Below are 22,653 nucleotides of genomic sequence, written 5' to 3' on the forward strand. Positions count from 1 at the left end.
CTAGCAACCTTACAAGTACCAATCGGAGTCGCGAGACGGAGATTGGTGATACGTCTCGAACGTATCTATAATTTTTGATGGTTCTATGCTATTATCTTGTCAACTTTGGATGTTTTATATGCATGAATATGCTATTTTATATCTTTTTTGGGACTAACCTATTAACTTAGTGCCAAGTGTCAGTTTCTGTTTTTTCCGTGTTTTTGACCCTTTTTCAGACGGAGTCCAAATGGAATAAAACTTTACGATGATTTTTTTTGGACCAAAAGGGACCCCCGAAGGTTTGGAAGAAGGCCAGAAGATCCACGAGGGAGTCACAAGCCCGGGAGGCGCGACCCCCCTAGGCCGCACCTACGAGGCTTGTGACCTCCTCGTGGGCCCAACCAACGTAATTCCACCGCCATAAATTCCTATAAATTCAGAAACCCCCAGAAAGAAACCTAGATCAGGAGTTCCGCCGCCGCAATCCTCTGTAGCCACCAAAAACCAATCTGGAGCCCGTTTCGGCACCCTGTCGGAGGGGGAATCCATCTCCGGTGGCCATCTTCATCATCCCGGCGATCTCCATGAGGAGGAGGGAGTAGTTCTCCCTCGGGGCTGAGGGTATGTACCAGTAGCTATGTGTTTGATCTCTCTCTCTCTCTCGTGTTCTTGAAATGTCTTGATCTCTATGTACTGTGGGCTTTGCTACTATAGTTGGATCTTATGATGTTCTTCCCCCTCTCCCTTCTTGTAATGAATTGAGTTTCCCCTTTGAAGTTATCTTATCGGATTGAGTCTTTGAGAACACTTGATGTATGTCTTGCACGTGTCTATCTACGGTGATCAACTTGCGGGTTTGTGACATTGGGAACCTATGCGTATGGGTTGGCACACGTTTGATTCATATGAGTACTCGATGTATGTTTTGGTGATCAACTTGCGGGTTCGTGACATTGGGAACTTATGCATAGGGGTTGGCACACATTTTGACTCTCCAGTAGAAACTTTGGGGCACTCTTTGAAGTTCTATGTGTTGGTTGAATAGATGATTCTGAGATTATGTGATGCATATCATATAATCATGCCCACGGATACTTGAGGTGATAATGGAGTATCTAGGTGACATTAGGGTCTTGGTTGATATGTATATTAAGGTGTTATTCTAGTACGAACTCTATGAAAGATTGAACGGAAAGAATAGCTTCGTGCTATTTTACTACGGACTCTTGAATAGATCGATCAGAAAGAATAACTTTGTGGTGGTTTCATACCCGAAAATAATCTCTTCGTTTGTTCTCCGCTATTAGTGACTTTGGAGTGACTCTTTGTTGCATGTTTAGGGCTAGTTATATGATCCAATTATGTTATCATTATTGAGAGAACTTCACTAGTGAAAGTATGAACCCTAGGCCTTGTTTCCACGCATTGCAATACCGTTCGTGCTCACTTTTGTTTCTAGTTACCTTGCTGTTTTTGTAATTTCAGATTACAAAAACCTATATCTACCATCCATATTGCACTTGTATCACCATCTCTTCGCCGAACTAGTGCACCTATACAACTTACCATTGTATTGGGTGTGTTGGGGAGACAAGAGACTCTTTGTTATTTGGTTGCAGGGTTTCTTGAGAGAGACCATCTTCATCCTACGCCTCCTGCTGATTGATAAAACTTAGGTCACCCACTTGAGGGAAATTGCTACTGTCCTACAAACCTCTGCACTTGGAGGCCCAACAACGTCTACAGGAAGAAGGTTGCGTAGTAGACATCAAGCTCTTTTCTGGCGCCGTTGCCAGGGAGGCTAGGTAAGCGGCACTAACATCCCGTCAACGAAGCTCTTTTATGGCGCCGTTGCCGGGGAGGTTAGCTCTTGAAGGTATATATTTAGATCTTGCAATCGAATCTTTTTGTTTCTTGTTCTTTCTCTAGAAAACTACAAAAAAATGGAATTGAGGATGCCTCATATGCTCCACCTTTTCAATGTCTTTCGTGAGCATGATGGGAAGAAAAATTGTGCTCAAGTGCTGAAAGAAGAATTACATAGAATGCTTGGCATAGAATATGTGAATGATGAGCATAATTGCAATGTTGTTAGCATGAATTCTTTGAATACCCATGATGCTAATGATATGCAAAGCCACAAGCTTGGGGATGCTATATTTGATGAAGATGATCTTTTTAGTTCTTCCAGTTTGAATGATCAAAATCATATTGATGAAAGCATGCCCCTATCTATGATGATTATTGTGAGGATACTTATGCTATAAAGAAGAGGGATGATAAAACTTGTCATACTCTCAAGAACCCCTTTTCTAAACCTTGCTTTTTCATTGTGGACACAATTTGTAGTGCTCAAGTCTTTTATGATACTCCCACTACTATTCTTGAGAATATATTTCCTTATGTGGAGAGTAGTAAAATTCCTATGCTTGTAGATCATGAAAATAACGCCCTAGGTGCTGGTTATATTGTTGAATTAATTCATGATGCTACTGAACATTACTATGAGAGAGGATCATATGCTTCTACTTATTGCAATAGTATCAAGCTTCCTCTCCATGTGTTGAAATTTTTGAAGCTATGCTTGTTTTGCCTTCCTATGCTAGTTGATTCTTGCTCCAACAAGTTGTTTGTTCACAAAATCCCTATGCATAGGAAGTGGGTTAGAATTAAATGTGCTAGACATATTCTCCATGATGCTCTCATTGTGCTTCAATCCTTATCTTTTATGTGAGCATCATTGAAATCATCATGCCTAACTAAGGGCGTTAAACAATAGCGCTTGTTGGGAGGCAACCCAATGAATTTATTTTTAATTTTTTGCTTTCTGTTTTCTTTTGTCCAAACCATAATAATTCTTTTATGATTGTGTTTTTTGTGTTTTAATTAGTGTTTGAGCCATGCAAAACCTTTATGACTAGTCTTGCTGATGGTTGTTTGATCCTGCTGGAAAAAGACAGAAACTTTTCGCTCATGAGATTATTTTTCATTTTCATCCAGAAAGATATTTTGAGTTTATTCTTTTTGCTGCTTGTTGATATGCCTTTTTCCAAGGCAGTCGTAATTTGTCAGAATTTTTATAAGTGCACAAGTATGGTTAGCATTCAGATCATTACAGAATGTTCTGTTTTTGACAGATTCTGTTTTCAATACGTAGTTTGCTTGTTTTGGTGTTTCCATAGATTATATAGAGTAATATAAATTGTGGAAATAGTAAGATACAGTAGGCATTGTCTGAAAATAATTATGAGTTTTGTTTTTACAGTACCCAAGTGATTGATTTGCTCGTTATCATACTAACCCATCTCACGAAGTTCCGTTAAGTTTTGTGTTGTGAAGTTTTCAAGTTTTGGGTAGAGTTTCGATGGAATATGGAACAAGGAGTGGCAAGAGCCTAAGCTTGGGGATTCCCAAGGCACCCCAAAGCCATATTAAAGGACACCAAAAAGTCTAAGCTTGTGGATGCCCCGGGAAGGCATCCCCTCTTTCGTCTTCAATCCATCGGTAACTTCACTTGGGGCTATATTTTTATTCACCACATGATATGTGTTTTGCTTGGAGCGTCTTGTATCGTAGGAGTCTTTTACTTTTGTTGTGTCACAATCATTCTTGCTGCACACCTTTTGAGAGAGACATGCACTCATCGTGATTTTGCTAGAATGCTCATCGTGCTTCACTTATATCTTTTGAGATAGATAATTTTGCTCTATGTGCTTCACTTAGATCTTTTAGAGCACGGCGGTGCGTGACTTGGTAGTTGGATTATGCTATGAAAGTAGTCCCAAAGATTATAGGTACCCAAAGAGGATACAAAAACCTCCATCTTCATGTGCATTGAGTAGAAAGAGAAGTTTGATTCCTCTCAATTAGTTTTGAGACGTGGATTTGGTAATATTAAGAGTTATGTTAGTAGGGTGTTGTGAATCTAGAAATACTTGTGTTGAAGTTAGTGATTCCCATAGCATGCATGTATGGTGAACCGCTATGTTAGGAAGTCGAAGAATAATTGATCTATTGATTCTCATCCTTTGTGTTGCGGTCGGGATCGCGCGATGGTTAACACCTACCAACCCTTCCCCTAGGAGTATGCGTTTAGCACATTGTTTCAATTACTAATAAAAACTTTCGCAACAAGTATGTGAGTTCTTCATGACTAATGTGAGTCCATGGTATATATGCACTTTCACCTTCCACCATTGCTAGCCTCTCTAGTGTCGCGCAACATTTGCCGGTGCACAAACCCACCATATGCCTTCCTCAAAACAGCCACCATACCTACCTACTATGGCATTTTCATAGCCATTCCGAGATATATTGCCATGCAACTCCCACCGTTCCGTCTCATGACTTGTGTCGTCACTCTCATATTGCCATTGCATGATCGTAAGCTAGATCATTGCACATCCCGGTACACTGCCGGAGGCATTTCCTATAGAGACATCATCGTTCTGAGCTTTGAGCTGTGAGTAAATAAAAGTGTGATGATCATCATTATTAGAGCATTGTCCCATGTGAGGAAATAAAAAAAGGCCAAAGAGCCCAAATAAAAAAAGAGAAAAAAAGAGGCCCAAGAGCCCAAATAAAAAAAAGAGAGAGAAAGAGATAAGGGACAATGCTACTATCTTTTTCCACACTTGTGCTTCATAATAGCACCATGTTCTTCATGATTGAGAGCCTCTCGTTTCGTCACCACCATATGCTAGTGGGAATATTTATTATATAACTTGGCTTGTATATTCCAATGATGGGCTTCCTCAAAATTTCCCTAGGTCTTCGTGAGCAAGCAAGTTGGATGCACACCCACTAGTTCTCCTTTTGAGCTTTCACATACTTATAGCTCTAGTGCATCCTTTGTATGGCAATCCCTACTCATTCACATTGATATCTATTAATGGGCATCTCCATAGCCCTTTGATACGCCGAGTCAATGTGACCATCTCCTCCTTTTTGTCTCACAACCACCACCACACTCTATTCCACCTATAGTGCTATATCCATGGCTCATGCTCATGTATTGCGTGATAGTTATAAACAGTTTGAGAAAGTAAGAGTGCGAAAACAATTACTTGCCCAATACCGGGGTTGTGCATGTTTTACATTAGTTGTGTGAGGATGATGGAGCATAGCCAGACTATATGATTTTGTAGGGATAACTTTCCTTGGCCTTGTTATTTTGAAAGTTCATGATTGCCTTGCTAGTTTGCTTGAAGTATTATTGTTTTCATGTCAATAGAAAACTATTGTTTTGAATCTTACGGATCTGAACATTCATGTCACATGAAATAAGTTACAAAGGACAACTATGCTAGGTAGCATTCCACATAAAAAATTCAGTCTTTATCACTTCCCTACTCGAGGACGAGGAGGAGTTAAGCTTGGGGATGCTTGATACGTCTCCAACGTATCTATATTTTTTGATGGTTCCATGCTATTATCTTGTCAACTTTGGATGTTTTATATGCATGAATATGCTATTTTATATCTTCTTTGGGACTAACCTATTAACTCAGTGCCAAGTGCCAGTTTCTGTTTTTTCCGTGTTTTTGACCCTTTTTCACACGGAGTCCAAATGGAATAAAACTTTACGATGATTTTTTTGGACCAAAAGAGACCCCCGAAGGTTTGGAAGAAGGTCACAAGATCCACGAGGGAGTCACAAGCCCGGTAGGCGCGACCCCCCCGCCCAGGCCGCACCTACCAGGCTTGTGACCTCCTCGAGGGCCCAACCGACATAATTCCACCGCCATAAATTCCTATAAATTCAGAAATCCCCAGAAAGAAACCTAGATCGGGAGTTCCGCCGCCGCAAGCCTCTGTAGCCACCAAAAACCAATTTGGAGCCCGTTCCGGCACCCTGCCGGAGGGGGGAATCCATCTCTAGTGGCCATCTTCATCACCCCGGCGAGCTCCATGACGAGGAGGGAGTAGTTCTCCCTCGGGGATGAGGGTATGTACTAGTAGCTATGTGTTTGATCTCTCTCTCTCTCTCTCATGTTCTTGAAATGTCTTGATCTCGATGTACCGTGGGCTTTGCTACTATAGTTGGATCTTATGATGTTCTTCCCCCTCTCCCTTCTTGTAATGAATTGAGTTTCCCCTTTGAAGTTATCTTATCGGATTGAGTCTTTGAGAACACTTGATGTATGTCTTGCACGTGTCTATCTGCGGTGATCAACTTGCGGGTTTGTGACATTGGGAACCTATGCATATGGGTTGGCACACGTTTGATTCATGTGAGTACTCGATGTATGTTTTTGTGATCAACTTGCGGGTTCGTGACATTGGGAACCTATGCATAGGGGTTGGCACACATTTTGACTCTCCGTTAGAAACTTTGGGGCACTCTTTGAAGTTCTATGTGTTGGTTGAATAGATGATTCTGATATTATGTGATGCATATCGTATAATCATGCCCACGGATACTTGAGGTGACAATAGAGTATCTAGGTGACATTAGAGTCTTGGTTGATATGTATCTTAAGGTGTTATTCTAGTACGAACTCTATGAAAGATTGAACGGAAAGAATAGCTTCGTGCTATTTTACTACGGACTCTTGAATAGATCGATCAGAAAGAATAACTTTGTGGTGGTTTCGTACCCGACAATAATCTCTTCGTTTGTTCTCCGCTATTAGTGACTTTGGAGTGACTCTTTGTTGCATGTTGACGGCTAGTTATATGATCCAATTATGTTATCATTGTTGAGAGAACTTCACTAGTGAAAGTATGAACCCTAGGCATTGTTTCCACGCATTGCAATACCGTTCGTGCTCACTTTTTTTACTAGTTACTTTGCTGTTTTTGTAATTTCAGATTACAAAAACCTATATCTACCATCCATATTGCACTTGTATCACCATCTCTTCGCCGAACTAGTGTACGTATACAACTTACCATTGTATTGGGTGTGTTGGGGACACAAGAGACTCTTTGTTATTTGGTTGCAGGGTTGCTTCAGAGAGACCATCTTCATCCTACGCCTCCCGCGGATTGATAAACCTTAGGTCACCCACTTGAGGGAAAATTGCTACTGTCCGACAAACCTCTGCACTTGGAGGCCCAAGAACGTCTACAAGAAGAAGGTTGCGTAGTAGACATCAATTGGTTACAAGAGATGAACTAGGGTTTGGAGATGAGATGGTGCTGATGAAGATGTTGATGGAGATGAGTCCCCTCCGATGAGAGGAGTGTTGGTGATGACGATGGCGATGATTCCCCCCTCCGGGAGGGAAGTTTCCCCGGCAGGACGGCCCTGCCGGAGCTCTAGATTGGTTCTGCTCAAGTTCCGCCTCGTGGCAGCGGCAAATCCTCCCGAAAGCCTGCTTCTGATTTTTTTCTGGAACGAAACCCTCCTTATAGCAAAAGATGGGAGCCACAGGGGCAACAGGGATTCCACAAGCCCCCTAGGCACGGCTAGGGGGTAGGCCGCGCCTAGCAGGCTTGTGGCCTCCTGGTGGCTCCCCTCTGGTACTTCTTCCGCCCAGTATTTTTTATAAATTCCAAAATAATTCCTCGTTGATTTTCACGGCTTTTGGAGTTGCGTAGAATAGGTATCTCAAAGTTTCTCCTTTTTTAGGCCAGAATTCCAGCTGCGGGCATTCTCCCTCTTCATGTAAACCTTGTAAAATAAGAGAGAAAAGGCATAAGTATTGTACCGTGAAGTGTAATAACAGCCCACAAAGCGATAAATATCAACATAAAAGCATGATGCAAAATGGACGTATCACCCTCTATACCACAAAGTTCACAAGTAAAAGGATAAAGGTCACACAATTCTCTAGCAATTTCATTTAAATCTCTAACCCAAGTGATTGTTCTTTCATGCTTATGTTGCTTACAATACTTCTCTTCTTCAATCATAGGCCTTTCACAATGTCTATCTCCACAAAAATTAACATGCTTATATAAAACTTCATTTTTAGGAATTGGATCATGCATGTTGCAATTATCATTAACAATTTCATTTCCTTGCAAATCTTTGTAAAAGGTTCATGATGCTTGATCCAATTCTCCTTAGACATATTAAGATGTGAAGCAATAGATTTTTGGAAATCAAGAAGGAGGTGAGAATCAAGCCCAAACTTAGCACTAAACTTATTAAAACTTGCGGTTTCAACAAAGGCCTTAATGCAATCATACTCATAACTTATACCTGACTCTTTACCTAGTTCGATCTCCCAATCTTAAGTATTGCGTTGAATTCTTTCAAGGAGTTCCCATTTAGCATCAATCCTTTCGTTTGTGAAAGAACCCATAGAGGAAGCATCAAGCATCTCTTTATCTTGACGAGATAGCCTTGCATAAAAAAGTTTGTAAGAATGATTTCCTTGGGGAGCTCATGATTGGGACATTTGAGCATTAGGGACTTCAATCTCCCCCAAGCTTGAGCGATGCTTTCTTCGTCGCGAGACCAAAAGTTCTAAATATAGTTCCTATCTCGATGTATTTCATGAACAGGATAAAACTTTGCATAAAAGAGAGGTATAAGATCTTGCTAATTTAGCAAATGAGAGTTATCAAGAAGCCTATACCAATCCAAAGCCTTATCTTTTAATGATAGAAATAATAGCTTTCTCACAACAAAATGCATCGATATACCTGCATATAACAAGTGTTCGCCTGGATGTCTATCTCCTCCATATCGACTAGCCAAGACACAATCAATAATACCAGTTGGTATTTTGAAGGGCACAATTTCCATAGGTGGGGGAGGCTTCTCCACAACAATAGCGGCGGAGCAGTTCTCCACAAGCAACAAACCAAGAGCAGAGTTGTCCATAAGCCTAACTAGTGAAAATAAAAGCAAGAAATGAAAAGATTTAATTGCAAGATCTAAAGATATACCTTCAAGCACTCACCTCCCCAGGAACGGCGCAAGAAATAGCTTGATGTCTACGCTCACTTCTATTCTTGTAGACTATGTTGGGCCTCCAAGCGTAGAGGTTTGTTGGATAGCAGCAATTTCCCTCAAGTGGATGACCTAAGGTTTATCGAACTCGGGGAAGTAGATGTTGAAGATGGTCTCTCTCAAGCAACCCTGCAATTAAGATACAAGAAGTCTCTTATGTCCCCAACACACCTAATACAATTGTCAGTTGTATAGGTGCACTAGTTCGGCGAAGAGATGTTAAAAGGCAAGTGATATGGATGGTAAACCAAGGTATTGTAAATCTGAAATAAAAATGGCAGCAAGGTAGCAAGTGACAATAGTGAGCATAAACGGTGTAACAATGGTGGGAAACAAGGCCCAGGGTTCATACTTTCACTAGTGGCAACTCCCAACAACATTAAAATAGTCTAATCACATGATATTTCCACTAAAACATGCAATGGAGACGTACTCGGAGGTCATTCCTTTGTGATCAAGAGAGGACGAGAATTATGTAGGGCTACAAAAGCACACCTCAGAGTTCATTGTTTTCATCTATGGATTTCCCAATGTTACCGTGGCCATCCAAAGAGAGTACCACAATCACCACAACGTATCTCAAGGATAGTCAAAGACAAGCACCAAGAGACTCTCAATCTTCAATCAATTCACAAAAGAGGAAATCACTCATGAAAATATTCTTCTAATCCATGTCCAATAGACCAATGTCACCATGGTCTCGGGGATTATAGTAGATAAGATCAAGTGAGTACATCAATCCAATACATAGAGGAAGGGGAAACATCATGGGATCACCCTACATTAACATAGCCCATGATCACAATCAAGATCACATCATGAGAGAGAGAGAGAATTAACCACATAGCTGCTGTAGAAGACCTCAACCCCGAGGAGGAACTACTCCCGCTTCATGGAGGGAGGAAGCAACGTCGATGGAGATGAATCCGGGGGCACTTCCCCGTCCTGGTAGGGTGCCGACACAGGAATTATGGTCCCCTGAAACTTGTTGGCGATGGCGGTGGAGATCGGAATTGCTTCTAGCGAAAAGGGTTCCAGAATCAGCATTTCCTCCACGGGGGTGAAAATAGGAACCAAGGTAGGGCACCAGAGGAGGTGGGCCCCACCCAGGTGACCTGTGGGCGCGGCCAGGGGGTAGGCTTGCATGGAGGCAGCCTGGGCAGGCCCTGGCTCCCCTCCAGCCCATCCTGATGCCTCTCGAAGCTTCCGCCACGCTGATTTTGATATACTTTTCTCGGGATTTTTGGGGTCTGGAAATTGGGATAAAAGCCCCTGCAAAAAAGACTTCAGCAGACAGAAACTGGCACTGGGTGCACTGAGTTAGTAGGTTAGTCCAAATATGTGTAAAAAGCACCGACGACCGAGCGTCGAGAAGGGTGGTGGCCTCACCAGCGGTGCACCGAGATCGAGCTATAAAATGTCCATGGAGTTCCTCTCTTCTTCCTCACACCCGGCCTTACTCCTTGCTTCTTCTCCCGCCTTCTTTTCTGCGTGCAGGTGTTCGAGGAGAGGCTCCAATGGCGGACGGGCTTTCGGGGTGGCTTATAATCCTTCTATGTGGAGCGGCAGTGACGCTGTTCGGGGTCTCAATTTTGTAGTGTGCAATCAACCACGATGATCGCCATGATGCTGCTGCTCGAGCGACGGCTTTTCGCGGCTGCAGGGTTCACGATGACTAGGCAACCATGTAGCGAGCGAGTGGTGCTAGTGTGTTAGCAGCGACTCCGCAAAAATAAAATACCCACAATGTTTCCTTCCCAAGAAGAAATTGTGGTGTGCCGTAGAGGCAATCAGTTAGGTGCTAAATGTGTGTGTGGTTCTGCACTTAGTGCACGTGGTGTAGTGAATGTGGTTGTTGTCCGGGTGGATGTTCGCTTCCAGCGTGTTTTCGCATGTCCGGTCTTCCAACCTATGTGTATCTTCGTGCCCTAGCCGACGTAGCCGGCAGAGGAGTTGCAATGAACCTTGTTGTATCTTCTCCATCGTTGTGGCTTCTCAATTGTGTCGATGCTTCACCTTGTTTGTGTGGGATTTTCTTATGTTGTTTGGAAGTTGCTTCGAGGAGCCCATTTTCTCAAGTTAATACCTCAATCTCAAGAGGCATGGAGATCGGTGAAGCTTTGGGGGTTTCAAGGAACATAGGATTATAGTGAACACCTAAACTTATCTCTAAGCACATTCTTTAAATGCGAATAGCCTAACTTCTACCTCCGGACAAAAATCACCCTATATCATGGAAAGTACCCACTCACGCAAGTTGACTCCACATCACTCATGCTAGCTAACTCCAGGGTTTGAGGGAAGGACCTTAACCTAATCTCATAAGTGTACTATGGCTAAGTTACACCTGTATCCCTATATAAAAATCCTTGGGAGAGCATACAAGCTGCTAAGCTTGAATTGAGATGCTACAAATCCAAGTGCTCATCTAGATTATCCAATGAACAGGATACTGCATTCCTATGTTAAGGAAACACGTAGTATAACAATCCAAGGTCTTGTTTACTTTCTATGAATCCGATCAAGGGTTCGTTAATTCATCAAGCACCATTGTGCTCATCACTCCTACAAATCCAATATCGATGGGGGTTCTACATGATCACCTAGAGTCTTCATAATCTACATATTATTGCAAGGACTAAGTCACAGTATGTCCACCGACTCTCAATATCTTGGCCAACTAATCTCCAAGGCCAAACTTATATAGGTTCGTAATTTAATTCCACAACTCCATTTACTACTACTTGTTATCCACCGAGAAACATGGTATCATGATCGATATCGTCGGAATACGTCTGATTTACTCCGAACCATGTGATCTCTGTCATCACCGATACTCTATTGAGATTACCTATTTAAATCCAAAACTCAAACTCTTACTCGCTACTCCAAGTCATTATGGTAACATCATCAAACCATGACTACTAATCGATAAAGACAATTTATTATATCACCAAGATTTTAGCTCTCGATCATAATTGTCCTACTGAATCCAAATTTAATCTAGGATCATGTAGGTTATGCTACAATATCAACTTGTTCCACCAAGTTCACCTACCTTTATAAGGGTCTTACAATCCACCAATACATGTGACATGCCATGTGCCATGACGGATCACAAACGTCATGAACAACATGACTGCGCACCTGTCCGCAAACATCTGTGTAACCGCGAGGGTCGGCTCTGATACCAAACTTGTAACGCCCCGGACACACTCCTGGCGGGATCTAGACTGGCCCCACATATCAATACTAGTCTTTTCTGCGCACTTTGTCCTCACTCATGCGCACCCGGGATCAACTTCCCGGTCCCATCCTAGAACTACTCCAAGCTGAGCACGCTTAACCTGAGAGTTCTGTTCGAATGGGCTCCCGGAAAAGAAGGAATACCTTATTGATATGAGTAGTATATCATCCCTAATAAGCCAGACTATCACACTATATCCTCAAGATACATATTATCATCACAACAGCTCATTGACTACATTTCATATCTCCAAGGACGTTCCATCCTATGATATCAGGGTTATGGTGCTAGCTTAAGAATGAAGGATACTTGTTCACTATGATCACTCGTTCCATAAAGAACCCAGTGCTAAATAGGGTTTATGGGAGCTCAATAGGTGCTCTGGCAAATCCGTGCTTTGAACACGTTACCCGAAATCTTGAGCTGGGGAAACTTGTGAGGTTTAGGTTGGTATAGGGAGGGGTTTCCAATATCGAGGGATATCATAACTTCTACAGGCCGCGCCTGGTTGAGCACGTCATAGTCAGCGTCTTGAGTATCAGCTGCTCGTCGAAGTGGATCATTGGTGCATCATGTCTTGCTGGTCTCCAGTTGTCGAAAAAGGTGAGAGAGAGGATATCGGCACAGAGGGAAGTGCCTACGGGGGTGGTATAGTGCAGCACAATCAAACAAGTGTCGAAAAGTCAACTCAAACATCAAGATGAGGTAGGTGATATAACCGTGTGCTTGTTGCCTAGAGCAAAAGTGCAACTTATATCAAAGCACAAAGAAACAAAAACAAGCAACACACAACATGGTTCCATCCAAACCATTTCACGGACTGGACTTCGTATAGGGGATTCACGACTCATCCTACCCTAGGGGTTCTCGGACTCAACAGTTGCGCTTGCTTCGTGCTTCGGAGGGGAGTCCGCTTAGTCTTCTGGATCTTCTCATGGTGTCGCCGTGTCCCTTGTTGTTGTGTGCCGGACTAATCGGGTTGAGCTGAAAAGAGTCCTTGACGACTTCTCATCTGGTGAGCTGCCAACGAAGGTGGTTCCTCATGGTCGTACTTAATAGGGTCTTATGTTGCCTTTTTAATCTCATCATTGTCTTCTTGTCTTCCAAGGCGTCGAGAGTTCCAAGTGGACAACCTTTATGCAGTGACATCAGCAAGGCATGATAGAGTTCCAACCCGTCAGTCACGTTGTTCGCAATATCGACACCTAGAGCACGGGATGAAGAGAACCGTTTTTCCTGCTCACTCGGGTGAGGTGGACCAAAAGGCGAGGTTCTCATCCACCGGTGGTGGTCGACACAACATTGATAATGACAGGGTTGCTCTATTAGCGATGCATATCATGGTCTCGCACCTATTATGCCCTGATCATCATAGGTGAAGGTTGCAGCACCCTGGAACAGTGTCAAGGGTGTCACCACCTTCTTGTCTCGATGTCCTCATTCCTCATGGAGGTAGCTTCTACTGGCGTCGTCTGGTCATAGCGTTGCCATCCTCGTCTTCCAAGTACGTGGGTGATTGCTCGAAAAGGTTGCTTCCTTCCAAGTTATCCACGAGGATTTTAGGTAATCCGATGGTCAGAGGGCACATGGGTGTCAGCGACCATTTGCAAGTTTTGAAAAAGCAGATGAGGGGAGTCAAGAATAGGGTGGAAGTGCTAAGGTAAATACATTTGCTTCTTTTGAAAATTAAGGAGAGGTGAGAAATATACATGTTTTGTAAGTACTTTTGAAGGTCTGGAAATCAGTTTTGTCCAAACTAACATCCATGCTAACTAAAGGCTTACTTTAGTCAGGATGGCTCTCATACCAGCTCTATGGGGACTCCGACTTGCGAGTCGTGATCACCGTATGAATGTGCTGAGTGATACCAGAGATCAATGGTCACTGAACACACAGAAACTGAATAACAAGAGTCTTACATCCATACATACCATCTGATACAAATAATGACCGTTGCGGTGAAGTCTTACAAAGATAGGGACTTGAAGGCCAACACACCAACTTGACCAATAGCGGAATTATTGGTCGAAAGCGTGAACCCATGCCATCAGCCTTAACCTACAACCATTCCGACAAGGAAGAGTCCTAGCTCGCAGGAACGTCACCAACGTGCTCTTCACCATCTCCTGTCTCTCTTACCTGGTCAATGAAATAACCAGTGGCAAGCCAATGAGTACTTTGAATGTACTCGCAAGCAACCCATGATGTGGAACAAGGAAATAATGAAACATGATATATCACAAGTATGCAACCTTCGCAGAAAGCAAGTTTTTCATTAAATGCAGCAACTTGGTCAAGTGTTTGTATGATCATGCATCACTGGTAAGAGGTAACCATAAGAACATGTTACATATATATCAACATAAATAATCTGAGGGTTGAACACTTCATGTTCACCCTCCACGTCAAGTCACCAGACTTGACCCAGGTAATCACTTTCTCATGTAACACCTTTACACACACACACGCTTGGTTTATGCGAAAACAACTCGACGTAGTTTAAGCAGAACCACCCAACTGTCCTTGATCGTGCACACGACTATTCGAATAGTTTTACACTCTGCAGAGGTTGCGCACTGTACCCACGAGATCCAGGAAACTTCCTTGTCATCCATGACTCGCGGTATATAACATACCCGAGGTAAGTACCCGATCAATGCCTTTCCCCCGACGACACTAGACAAAGAGTCCACTCGATTGGTACCTAGCCCACATGATGTACATCTTACGAGCACCAACTCTAGAACGTATCATCCATGCAGGGACCAACAGTGTGCCCGGAACATGTAAAAGCGACATAGTCGCCCTACCTGGCACAACCCCGTCATGAGAGTGACCATATCACTCCCGCCACTAGTAATGCAGGCTCCTTGCTAGCACAACCAGAGTAATCAACACAGCCCTGTCCCATAAAGGGGTATCGTGGTCGCACATGTAAGCTTGGGACTGTCTACAAATCTTAAATCTAATCTCATTTCCGAAACCACTCACACAAAAAATTTCCGGTACACCACTTCTTTCTCAAGTGGTCATCCAACTCAACACCGCACTCTCGGGCATTAGTGGCACCCAACGGGGTTTTCGTAAAAACCTTTGTAATAACCTATGTGCTACCATCACCATGCATATGCTCATCTTATGCAAAGCACTACTAACTACTTTTCAACTTTCATTAGCATGACGCTCATAGATGGTAAGGTCATGCTCAAATGCAAGTGCTCCAAAAGAGCCATCGGTAACACCATATCGAAAGTTTACTGATTAATCATGATCATATGCATCGATGTAAAGTAATGGCATGCACAAAATATTTTCTCAGACATGGTCAAAGGGCTGCTTGCCTTGCTCACATAAGTCCTCGGGGTCTTCGAGATCTTCTAGTCCAACTCCGAGTACTCCGTCTATTTTGCCAACCATCGTCGGAAACAACCACAGTAAGTCACACAAAAAGCAGGAACACAAGTGTTCTATAAATAGGAGTTTTATTTTTATTGGACATCTCTGGTCATAATAAAAATACCCAAGGATTGTTTTAGGAGATTTGGATCACCACAGATTTCGAATGGGGAAGTGGAGGCATCAGTGGCCCCACAAGGAGTATACAAAAAATATCCTGCTAAAAATGAGTGGAGGCACTCATTTAATAGGGAATTATTTTAGAAATACTTAGGAAGTGGTTTCAGTGGATTTGGAGTTGGTATGAATATTCTAGGGATTTTGTAAATGCTAAAAATAGCAATAAGAGGCTATTTATTTGGTGCAGCAGAAATGTTGTAGATAAAAATGTTCACCTAAGCTAGGAAATTAGTGCATGATTCTTGGAGTCTCTGGAAATTGGAATTACTCCATTAGGAGTTGATTTGAATGCTATAGGAATTTACAAAGTGGGGTTTGAATTAATCAAATTCATATTTGGATTTGATCTCTACAGAAAATATTCCTGGAAAATTGTGCAATGCACATATCTGGGCAGGTCTTGATTTTAGGAACTCGTAGAATTTTCAATCACTAAATTTGGAGCCAAAATGAATTCATTATGAATTTTGGATCTTACTGATAAAAGAAAAGGGGAAAGGGGCCTTACTAGAGTTGGGCTAACTTGCACACTCGGCGCAAGATAATGGCCTGGGCCGGCCCAGCTAACCTAGCCGCGCGCACAGCAGGCCATGTCCATGGCGCACTCCACCAAATGCGCTTTCATCGCAGGGTGGCGCAATGCACCGAACCCACATCCACTACAAGAGGTTGGGCCCGGTCGCTGGGTCACTTACATGCAAGACCTACCCGTCACGTCCGTCTCCATCCTCGTGCTTAGGCAGGGAGCGACTAGGCAAACATGATAGGGCGGCACCGACGCTCTCCCTGGTGGCTCCGGTCAGCTCCGGCGACCGCCCGACCACCGACCAACCCGGGGACCCACGTCGCACCCACCTGGTGGCCCCATTCCCGAGGAGGAGCACCGGAGGAGCGGGGCCACGATTGTAGTGGGATCCGGCAACGACGACCGTGGAGGCGATGCTTCCGGCCACCTAGGGGGAAGAAGAATGGCACGGGGGAGCTCACAGGATGGAGGGGAGCACCGTGGTGCTTGTCAAAGGGAAAAGGGGGCTCGGAGGGGCCCGAATTGGAGCGGGGCTGAAACGGCGACCTTGCGGCGATGGGGGGCGTTGTAGGGCATGGGAGGAGAGATGGATGGGCTCAGGATGCTAGTGGAGGGGAGAGGGAGAGGTAGGTGGCAGCACGGGCTCGGGGGAGTGGCTAAAACGGAGGGGGCGCCGAAGAGGACCTCGGATGCCCTCGGGTGCGCTTTGGGCACGGTGACCACGCGTGCTAGAGCCATCCTGGCCGCTTCCTGGCATTGGTGAGGTGCGTGGACAGTCAGGGGATGCTCTGCGGCACACTGAGACATGTTGTAGCTGCCTGATACGGGTATAGCAAAGAGACAAGGCGCAGAGCGCCGTTTTTGCACGCCAGGGAGGTGGTCACCACCCCACTTCGTGTCGAGGGCCACCCCTTTGCTGGGCCAAGGTGTCAAGCATGCAAGGCGTGCGTGCCAGAAACCACTCGTGAAGTTTGGGCCCAAGTGGATCAGGTTAGTCTGGGTTTTGACTGCGGTTAAGTTTGCAGCAACAAACTTAAGGTTGGAAATGAGGACGCTTACTGGGGGAATTTGGGAATGGACCTATGTCCAGGAGGATTAGGTATGGAAGGTTTACAATGCTGCAAAGTTTCAAATCAGTAGGAGGTGTGTAGCTAGTAGTTGCAGTTCAAGGTCAAATTTCTGCCAAAAACAAGTTTTAGAAGGACTGCTCATATTTCCCACATGAGCATGCCATATTTTGGTTTGGAATGATGCATTTGCATGCTAGAGGCTCTCTGGAAAGAGGTGGGGCCATTGGCTTGAGAAAAAGTATAACAAGAGGGGTAAAATAGTGTTTCCAAGGTAAAAATGAGAGGTGGAGAGGTGAAGTCATCCTCCAATAATTGCCCAGAGACCATGGCAAGGTTACTGGAGATAAAGCAGGACTAGGTAAAGTTGTGGTAAGTATTTAAGTTCAAGGAGATTCGTGGAAGGGGCCAAAGGAGCAATTTTGGTAATTGGACTAGGGCTAGCAAATGGACTCCATTTGCTATGGAACTTAATAGGATCACATAATAGGTGAAAATAGGCTTGGACGCCAAATTTGGGATTTCGTGGAGAAAGTTTCCAATGTAGACTTGAAAAACCCATGAAATGGGCATAAATGGCTTTATGCATATAAAACCATGCAAATCAATTCCCACAAATCCACAACTTGGTTTGGTGGCATTATTTGAGCATTAGAGCATCCCAAAAAGTTTGGGATCAATTGGACAAACTTTATACTGTACAATTTCCCAATGTTAGAAATCAACATAGAAGGTTTTGAGGGGGTTGGGACAAGTTCATATATTCTCCTTGATGCCCCACTTGGTGTGGAAGCATTATTGGAGTATCAGAACATGTCCACCAAATTTGAGCACAATTGGAGACACTTGGCAATGTAGAGTTGCTCAAATTTGGATGTGGACAAATAGGATTTTGGAATATTTAGCTGAATCAATTTAACTTGTATTCAGATGAAACTTGACAAGATCATCACATATATCATGTGTTACATGCTAGAATTTTACTAGGATTTATTGAGAATAATTCTTATAGAAATATTCCAAAAGCTTGAAATAGGCAAGAATGGTTTTGAAGGGTTCTGCCTAATATTTTGAACATGACCATGTGTTAAAACTATTATATATGGAATATATATGTCCACTCAGTTTCCCTATTTTTTCTCAAATATTTTGGAATCAATAAAAATAAATTTCCTTCATAAGGGACCATTTGTGGCCTTAGAGAGAGATATTTAAATAAAATAGTACAATAACTTTTAAAATAATAATCTTGTGGTTTTGGGAAGCCATTTTGATAATGGGATTTAAATAAAATATTTGGTGTAAACAAACTTCCCTAATTTGAGGACTTGTAGTACAAATCCCAACTGAGGGGGTTTTGAAAGCTTAAATTAAATAAAAGCTTTTTAGTCAAAATATATTTGGTAAAAATAGTTTCTGGTCCTATACACATGGCATGATCATTAGGCAAGGGTTTGGGTCAAGGAGGTGAGTCTGGAGAGTAGGAGGAACATTGTGATTCAAACACAGGCATACAAGCAAGCAAGAAACACGTCAAGCATCAAAAGCACTCAGAATTTTTTTTAATTGGTCCTAGTTTTTGAGATATGTTAGTTTAGTTAGGAGAGTCCAAACACATGGTGTGACAGCCGATTGATGTGGCGAGTGACATCAAGCATCCGGGTAGTTTAGGAGGTGATGACGATGATGATGACGATGACAAGGAGTCTGAGTAGAGTGACGACGACGACGAGCATGGGGACGAGGCGGAGTCCTCCCCGTCTGACGAAGTTCTAGTCGAGGCTCGTTCCAAGGCATGCTAGGACCATGGAGTCCGTGTTGGCGGTGCCAAGGTATCGAGTGTCGCTAAGCTGACTATGATGGTCGTGCTGACTCGCAGTTCCAAACGAGGATGGAGTGAGCTCGTGACATCGCCGGAGAAGGCCACCAAACAACCTAAGACCACAGTTTCCAAACATCGGAAGGCTATCATCCCTCCCATCAAGGTGGACGTGCATGTGGCCTAAGCGTAAGTGTTTTCGCTGAATGGTGTAATTTCCCGAATGATGTTTTACGATTGACAGTCGTGTAACATATTTTCTGAATGTCTTTGCCGCAGATATGATACCTCGACTACCTCGCTCGAACCGAAGGCCTCGGAGAAGGTTCAGGCCGATGCCAACGTCGCCTCCTCCAAAGGTAGCACTTTGAACTTGCACGTACTTCATTCGGGACCCGTGATTTCCCTTTGTAGTTAATCTTTGTGTGGTTTTTGCGCTTGCGGGGTCGCGTAACGTGATCAATCTTGATTCGCTTAACCCTCCAATCATCGAGGATGTGGTGATGTGGGACGCCACTCACAGCCGAGTGACCAGGTCTTCTGCTGTCAAGGTTTCGACTCCTGTGCGGGGCACCTCTCCGGGGACTGGAGCTTCACTCGGAACGGGTCCGATTGCCACGCCGCCAACTCCTTCGATCGCCAACATCTTCCAGCTGCACCACGTCCTGGAGGGGCAAGATGGTGCCCGTAAATAGGCCTTGTCCCAGCTCGACCTGATGACCGGACGACTGAAGGAGGCGTATATCACCGGGGAAGCCTAGGGGAACAACATTTGGCAAGTACCCTTGTGAAGGATGACCTCAGTCGGGAGTTTTCCCTTTGCATGTATTTTTGTATTGTTCCCTAGTGGGTTTGGACAGAGCACACCCAGTGGGTGTTCCATTCCAGTGGGGGCACACTGAGTGTACCCACTGGGTGTAGTCCTCGAGACTGTTATCAACTAAAGCAGTTGGTGGTAGTCTTAGTTTCCATTCTGACTTGACATAGATCGATAGGGTACAGAACCCTTTGTCTATCTCTTCATCTCTCGAGTGGGGGCGTGCAGAGCGCACCCATCGGGTGTAGTCCCCGAGACTATCATTGGTTGAAGTAGTTGGCGGTAGTCTTAGAGTTTCCATTGTTGGATTTTGAGTAATTGTATTTTTTGCTAGAAGAAAGTCTGTGAGCTTGGGAGCCGTTACGATTCCATGGAGAAGGAGGTGCGGGACCTACACCTCAGCCTTGAAACCGAGAAAGCTAATAACGTGCGCCTCGAGCAGGAGACGGGCTCACTCAAAGGTAAGCATTTCCCATCCGTCTGCCTTAGTATTTGATATCTTCCCCATTCGACTGAGGTTGTTTTACTAGATCAACTTGCTAAGGGGTTTAAGACTTCTATTTATTTGGTTATCCATGAAGGAGGCCCTAAAGAAGAGGGACGACGAAGTGGCGTCTGCTTGGAAGGAAGCTAACCAGAAGACCAAGGTAGCTGACGCCAAGCTAATATCAATTGAGAAGCTTGAGGAGGAGAAGCAAATCCTTGAGGTTACCGAAAACAAGTCCATCGAAGAACTTGTTGAACTGAAGAAGCATTATGCTGAGTGGGAGACCAACCTTAAGCAGGTCACGACCAAGAAGCTCGAATTGGAGCATTTCGTCGATGACTTTGGGAAGGAAATGAGCGAAAAACTTGAAGGTACACCTTGGTTCCGAGTGATTCTTGCATTGTCCTGGCAATTTCTGGGTGGCATCTGATGTCTTTTGTCATTTTCTTGTGTTTAGAATTCTGCTTCAATGTCAATGAAGAGACCGAGAGGATCGAGAAGGAGCTGAATCCATCAAGGGGACTTTTCAAGGACAACGCTACTCTGGCTCTTCTTCAACCGCGGGACCGCATCGAGCATGTGTTGGTCTGCTTCGAGTGGCTTAGTTCGCCCGTCTTGGAGATCGATCGAGAAGTTACCACTGGCGGGGAATTCTCTCAGGACATGCAAGCCATCACCGATCGAGTGAAGGAGGTACCCAGCCGAGTGCAATCCTGGAAGAATTTAGCAGCCCGAGCCCGAGCCTACATCGCTCTCTCGTTTGTCCGCGTACATTGCAAGGTTGTGGACGAGGAGAATCTAAAGAACCTCAATGTCGACAACAGGAAGAATGCCAAGTTTGAGGATTTCTTGGAGATGTTCATGGAGGCTGCCACTTAGATCGCACACGGAATCGACCTTGACACATTTGTGGAAGGTGTGGCTCCATCGTCCTCTGAGTCATACTCGGATAAAAGACTTTAAATTTGATTTGCCTCGGAATGTCGAGTGGTTGATGTAACCTTAAACTCCAAGTGAGCCTTCGGATCCTTCTATCCGTACTTTTGCTTCAAATAGAATGCAGTTTCTATATGCTCTATTTTCATTCGAATTTTGAGTTTTCGAGTGTTTGGCCGGTTCCCGCAAGGGGTATCTGATTACTTAGGGGATTGCTTGGTCGCGGCTAAGTCCCGAGTGTGACTAAATTTCTCACTCGGAGTAGATTTGGTCTTAGGCAAAGTCAGGTTCGTGACTAAGCCCCCGAGCGTGGAGGATGTCCTCACTCGAGGCAGGTATTAACTTAGGCAAAGTTAGGTTTGTGGCTCAGAAATGAAGGTACTTCCTACGAACTAATGATGGTCATTTCCTTATTGTTGTACGAGTGGCGTTCGTGCCCTCATTTGGAACCATTTTTACTTAGGCGAAAACACGTTCACGGCTAAGCCCCCAAGCATGGAGGATGTCCTCACTCGGGGCAGGTTTTAACTTAGGAAAAGTCAGGTTTGCGGCTAAGAAATGAAGGTAGTTCCTAAGAACTACTGATGGTCCCATCCATCTTGGCGTCCAAGTGAGGGTCGTGCCCTCATTCGGAATTGTTTTCACTTAGGCGAAAGCAGGTTGCAGCTAAGCCCCCGAGCATGGAGGATGTCCTCACTCGGGGCAGGTTTTAACTTAGGCGAAGTCGAGTTCGCGGCTAAGAAATGACGGTAGTTCGTGTGAACTAATGATGTTCCTGTCCATCTTGGTGTCCGAGTGAGGGTCGTGCCCTCATTCGGAACCATTTTTTTACTTAGGCGAAAGCAGGTTCGCAGCTAAGCCCTCAAGCATGGAGAATGTCCTCACTCGAGGCAGGTTTTAACTTAGACGAAGTCAGGTTCGTGACTAAGAAATGAAGGTAGTTCCTACGAACTAATGATGGTCATGTCCATCTTGGCGTCCGGGTGAAAGTCGTGCCCTCATTCGGAATAGTTTTTACATAGGCAAAACTAGGTTCGCAGCTAAGCCCCCGAGCATGGAGGATATCCTCACTCGGGGCAGGTTTTAACTTAGGTGAAGTGAGGTTTGCGGCTAAGAATTGAAGGTAGTTCCTGCGAACTTATGATGATGCCATCCATCTTTGGCGTCCGAGTGAGGGTCGTGCCTTCATTCGGAACCGTTTTTTTACTTAGGCGAAAGGAGGTTCGTAGCTAAGCCCCCGAACTTGGAGGATGTCCTCAGTCAGGACAGGTTTTAACTTAGGTGAAGT

The sequence above is a fragment of the Hordeum vulgare genome, chromosome 7H, assembly GCF_904849725.1.
Source record: "Hordeum vulgare subsp. vulgare chromosome 7H, MorexV3_pseudomolecules_assembly, whole genome shotgun sequence".
In the NCBI taxonomy this organism is placed as follows: domain Eukaryota; kingdom Viridiplantae; phylum Streptophyta; class Magnoliopsida; order Poales; family Poaceae; genus Hordeum; species Hordeum vulgare.